A 6,209-nucleotide genomic window follows, 5' to 3' on the forward strand; every position below is an offset into this window, starting at 1 on the left:
CTGCCTCTGCCTCCCGAGTGCTGGGATTAAAGGCGTGCACCACCACTGCCTGGCAATTTTTTTTTTTTAAAGAATGAGGAGAAAAATGCAAGAGCTTTGAGATACCCTTTAAAAATTCAAATATTCAGATCATTGGCATACTTGAGGGAGAAGTACAGGTTGGGGGCATAGCAAATCTCTTCCATAAAATAACATCAGGAAACTCCAAATGCACATGACCACAAAAGTACATCACCATGAGATAATTATAGTTAAGTTGTTAAAAATACAGGACAAGGGCTGGAGAGATGGCTTAGCTGGTAAGAGTACTGACTGCTCTTCCAAAGGTCCTGAGTTCAAATCCCAGCAACCACATGGTGGCTCACAACCATCTGTAATGAGATCTGATACCCTCTTCTGGTGTATCTAAAGACAGCTACAGTGTACTTACATATAATAATAAATAAATCTTAAAAAAAAATACAGGACAAGGAATGTAATACAATCTGTAAGATAGAAATGTCAAGTAACAAAAGCAAATTCATCAGAAGGCATGGAATAATGCATTTTGGATCCTGAAAGAAAATAACTACCAACCAAGATTATTGTACCCAGCAAGGCTATACTTCACAGTTGAAGGAAAAGTGATGAGCTTCCATTTTAAGAATAAATTAAGAGATTTTATGGTCACTGGCCCATGAATGCAACAAATGCTTAAAAGAATTCTATTCCTCAAAAACAAAGAAACACTATCATTGAGAATCTGAATAAATTCCACTAGAAAAGAGATATACCAATGAGGAATAAGAACTATTACTAATATAGTAAAACTATCAGAATTACCAGATAAATAGGAAGGAATAAGCAAAATATATTTAAAGTTACTTGAAGATGTAAATTTGTATGCCAAATGTTGGAATAGCATCTAATTTTATAAAAAGCAAAACACTGCCAGACATAAAAGAAGAAGAGGAGGAAGAGGAAGAAGAGGAGGAGGAGGAGGTGGCGGTTTAGACCTCAGTGTAACAGTGGTGACTTGAATACCAAGAATAACTTGGCATAACTAAAGAAAACATCCTGGAATACATGTGAGTGCACAAGACTTCAGGTAGCCAAGGAAACCTAAACAAAGCCATAGCGGAGTTACATCCAAAGGTTCTGACAACACCAAACTAGAGGATCTTTGCTCTGTCAAACCACAGAGTGGAACGGCCTTGCTGAATTGAATGAGAATGGCCCCCATAGGCTCCAACAGTTGAATGCTTGTTCCCAGTTGCTGGAACTCGGCAGGATTAGGAGGTGTGGCTATATTGGAGGATGTTGAAAGAAGTTTGTCACAGGCCAAGGGGTTGAGGTTTCAAAAGCCTCCTGCTATTCCCAGTGTTTTTCTGTGGGTTCCCAAACCAGATAGAGCATTGCCCATACCCCAGACAGCTCTCAGAGAGTATGGCGGGAGTGAGACACTCCCTACCCAAATCAGCTTGGGCCTACTCAGCTCCATAGAGACAGAGGCCATGTCATGGTAAAACTCGTTAGACTTCTGTTTCCTCTCAGAAGTCTGAGATCATCTGCTTGTAGGCATGGATCAGAAACTAGTGACAGCCACTTATCTACGCTTAACTTTTTTTTTTTTCTTCAAGTAAATCTAGGGGTTGGGGATGCTACTCAATTGGTAGACTGTATAAACTGGGAGGTAGAGGCAGCGGCATCAGAAGTTCAAGGAATAGACCAGGAGTGAAGGAACCTGTGGAGTCAGGTAGTTTTTGTTACGTTTGCTGCCATTTCCAGGTTTTTTCACAATTGTGTGGAGTTAGCACAAAGTAGCATGCTGTTTTTCAGTTTGACCACTAGATGGAGATTCTAACTTCTTACCAGCTCAAATCTTGAATAGTGTCTGTCTAGTGCAGCACGAGGAGCCACTACGAAATGCAGACAATGCAAGAATGACCTTATAGTCTAGTAGAGAAAGATAGGAATTCAAGAATCTGTATTTCAAAGCAATATAGAGTTTTAAAATTTTCATTTTGTGGTTGTTTTTTGTTTTGTTTTGATTTTTGGTTTTAGGGTTTTGTTTTTTTTGTTTTTGGCTGTCCTGGAACTTGCTCTATAGACCAGGCTGGCCTCAAACTCACAGAAGTCTACCTGCTTCTGCTTCCCCCGTGTTTGGATTAAACTTGTGCACCATCACAGCTTAGCAGTGTTTCTATTTACATTTTATTTATACAAATCTTTTTTTTTTTTTTTCCAAGACAAGGTCTCACAGTATATCTCTGGCTGTCCTGGAACTGACTATGTAGATCAGGCTGGCCTCAAGCTCACTGAGATCCTCCTGCCTCCAACTCCTGAGTGTAATTAAAGGTATATGTTACTACTCCTGGCTTATAGAAATCTATTTCTAAATTTCAAACATTGATATTTTTCTTCCTATGGTATCCAGGCAGATTTGGAACTCAACTCAAATAATTCTCTTGTTTCAGCTTTCTGGATAGCTGGAGGACAGGTGTGTGTCAGCACACTCAGCTTCAATGTATGCTATAAACTCAAAATGGAAGCACGATAGCCTATCGAGCAAAGAACGATCCAGAATATTAAGAGACTTTTGGATGATATCATGCCTGATTTGACTGTCAGGGAGTATCCCAGTAGGTTGAAGTGAAGAGTTATCACATAAGAGGAGAAAATCAGGATTCAGAACTGGCAGAGTATATATACATGTACATATATGTGTGTATAATATATTTATGTGAGGGGTGGGAGAGCACCCTCTCAGAGGCATAGAGGAGAGGGAATGGGTGAAAAACTCTGGGAGGGTGGACCTGCACTCTCTCAGAGGCAAAGGGGAGAGGGAATGGGTGAAGAACTCTGGGAGGGTGGACCTGCACACTCTCAGAGGCAAAGGGGAGAGGAAATGGACCTGGAAGGAGGGCAACATTTGAAATAAATAAAATAATTTAATAAAAAAAAAAAGAAATAGGACAGTGGTAGCACATGCCTTTAATCCCAGCACTTGGGAGGCAGAGGCAGGCAGATTTCTGAGTTCGAGGCCAGCCTGGTCTACAGAGTAAATTCCAGGACAGCCAGGGCTGCACAGAGAAACCCTGTCTTGAAAAACAAAACAAACAAACAAAAACAACAACAACAACAAAAAAGAAATATATGTGTATATATACATATACATATGTCAAAAGGGAATTATTAGAATTTTATTAAAGTGGCTTACAGGCTGCAGTCTGAGTAGAACAACAGTGGCTGTCTCTCGCCCGAGAGGCTAACAACCTTGTAATTTGTTCAGTCCTCAAGGACTGTGTGGAAATTCCAAGGACGTAGGGTTTTTTTGTTTAAGATTTATTTATTTATTTTATGTATATGAGTACACAGTGTAGCTGTACAGATAGTTATGAGCCTTAATCTTGTTGTTGGGAATTGACTTTCAGGACCTCTGCTCACTCCAGTAGACCCTGCTCACTCAGGCCCGAAGATTTATTTATTATTATAAGTACACTGTAGCTGTCTTCAGACGCACCAGAAGAGGGCGTCAGGTCTCATTACGGGTGGCAGTGAGCCACCATGTGGTTGCTGGAATTTGAACTCAGGAACTTCGGAAGAGCAGTAGGTGCTCTTAACTGCTGAGCCATCTCTCCAGCCCAGAAGTAGGCTTTAATACTAGTGCAGGAACTCCTCAGCAGCAGGATAGATGAATTGCCAGCCAGGGTAAGGGAAAGTAGGCAAAAAACAAAGCTTCCTTCGATGTCCTTTTATGGTGGCTGCCACAGGAGGTGTGACCCTGATACCCACAAGGGTGGGTCTTCCTACCTCAAATGATCCCAAGAAATCCCTCATAGGAATGGCCAGCTACTTGGGTTTTAGTTAATTCTCAGTGTTGTAAATTAACAACCAAGATTAGCCATCAGAGAGAGCATGACTATACATTTTCAGGGCAGAGGTAACATTTGAGAAATAATAGTATTGTTTTACATTTGGAGATGTGGAGAATATAATACACTTAGTTAGCCATGAAACTGCTGCTGGAGGTTTCTTTGAGGTACCAGTTGACTAGTCAGGCCCTGCTCCTGGATGTTCCATCCTTGGGATGACTAGGGGCCCCCTTTTCTACACAGCATCAGACAGTACCCACTGGAGTGACTATGATGCGAGTTTCCTGAGGGCAGAGAATCCTTAGCATTGTGCTTGATACATGGTAGCATTTGGAGGTATCCACCAGAGAAGACTATTTGGCCATGGGTTTAAGCCAATAGAAAGTTTTTATTAACCTGCCAGCAACTACACTGGATGTTCAGGATTCCAGTGTAGCCTGAATCTTTCTCAGAGTGAGCTTTTAAGCACAAAAAACATATCTTGGCCTTGACTTACTTAATTTACCGAGAACAGTTAGCCAGAATTGAAACTACAGAAACTAAAGAGCCAGGTTAGTACATTTAGAGACTTTCCCAGAACTGTGGGCTCTGCCTGGTTAGGTTTTTGTTTTCATGTCAGCGGGTGGTGTTGTCTGATGCTGTTTTGTGGATGGATGGACTTCCATTATGAGGTCAGAAGTGCCAAGGTCTAGGGGCCTGTTATAGTAGCTGCTCCTCAGGAAGATGCAGAGCCTGGGAGCCTGGAGAAGAGAGAAAGCATTGGACCAGTTTAGTTAGTACAGGGTAACATGGGATGACTGAAGTAGGAAGGCACTGAAGATGATGCAGAGACATTTTAGAGGCAGCCTCCGATGTGTTACAAGAAATATACATATAAAATGGTAAAGTAAAGAAAATGTAAATCCAAACTTATTTTCTTACCTTTCTCCACTATAAAAGTTATTCATAGTATTAATTTGAAATGCTTAAAAATACAAAGGAGCCTGGCAGTGGTGGTACACACCTCTAATGCCAGCACTTGGGAGGCTAGGTCAGCCTGATCTACAGAGTGAGTTCCAGGGCAGCCAGAGAAATCCTGTCTCGGAAAAACAAAACAAAAAAACAAAAAAGCAAACAGAGAGAGAGAGAGAGAGAGAGAGAGAAAGAGAGAGAGAAGAAAGCCAGGCAGTGGTGGCACATGCATTTAATCCTAGCACTCTCCAGCCTGTTCTATATAGGGAGTTCCAAGACAGCTAGGGCTACATAGAGAAACCCTGTACTGAAAAATAGAGAGAGAGCTGGAGAGATGGCTCAGCAGTTAAGAGCACTGACTGCTCTTCCAGAGGTCCTGAGTTCAATTCCCAGCAACCACATGGTGGCTCACAACCATCTGTAATGGGATCTGATGCCCTCTTCTGGTGTGTCTGAAGACAGCTACAGTGTACTTGTATAAATAAAAATAAATAATATTTAAAAGAAAAAAAGAAAAAGAGAGAGAGAGAACAGACACGGTACCATCTCTCTATACTCTGGACACTCCGAAGACTGAGTGTTGGGGATCACAAATGCTGAGTGGGATAGGCTTGGTCATATAGTGAGACCCTGTTTCAAAAGACAAAAATAACTATAGTTATTATTATAATTCTAATACAGTAGCAATAATGTAAATTCAAATGCTGTAAATGAAGGTATATAGGTTATATAAAATGAAGATATTCAAATACTACTATGAAGGTAACTCTAAAACATCAGCCTGTAAGTTTTATTAAGAGGCTGTTACTTGAGCATCTAACGTATTTTGTTCCAATATAAAATACCCAGTTAGGACAGGGCTTACAAACTGGTTACTTGGGATCTGATGTAGCTCCACAGGACCAAAATAGTCACAGGAGTGTAACAGCTGAGAACTCTGCACATGCGCAGATAGACCAGCAAATGGCTGCTTGTAAGGCAATATGACGGGCACAGTACTTTTGAGGCTTTGGTAGTGAGAGGTTTTGAAATATGTTGATGAGCTTGTTATTTTTGTATTTCTTGCTCATGACTTTTCCTCTAGTTTAAACATCATTGCTTTCAAAAGTTCCGGGGTTTTTCTGACAGGAATGCCAAGAATTCCTCTTTTTCTTTTGAACCTCATTTCAGAAGTAAAGGTCTCCAAAGCCACATCTCTCTATTATATTCTAACCAAGAAAACACCCCAAGAATGCTCAGCGGCGGCGCACACCTTTAATCTCAGCACGTGGGAGGCAGAGGCAGATGGAGCTCTGAGTGTGAGGCCTGCCTGGTCTGCAGAGCAAGTTTCAGGATAGCCAGGGCTACACGGAAAAATTCTGTTACAAAGAAAGAAAGAAGAGAGAGAGAGAGAGGGAGGGAGGG

This window comes from Mastomys coucha, unplaced genomic scaffold, assembly GCF_008632895.1.
Source record: "Mastomys coucha isolate ucsf_1 unplaced genomic scaffold, UCSF_Mcou_1 pScaffold23, whole genome shotgun sequence".
Lineage (NCBI taxonomy): Eukaryota > Metazoa > Chordata > Mammalia > Rodentia > Muridae > Mastomys > Mastomys coucha.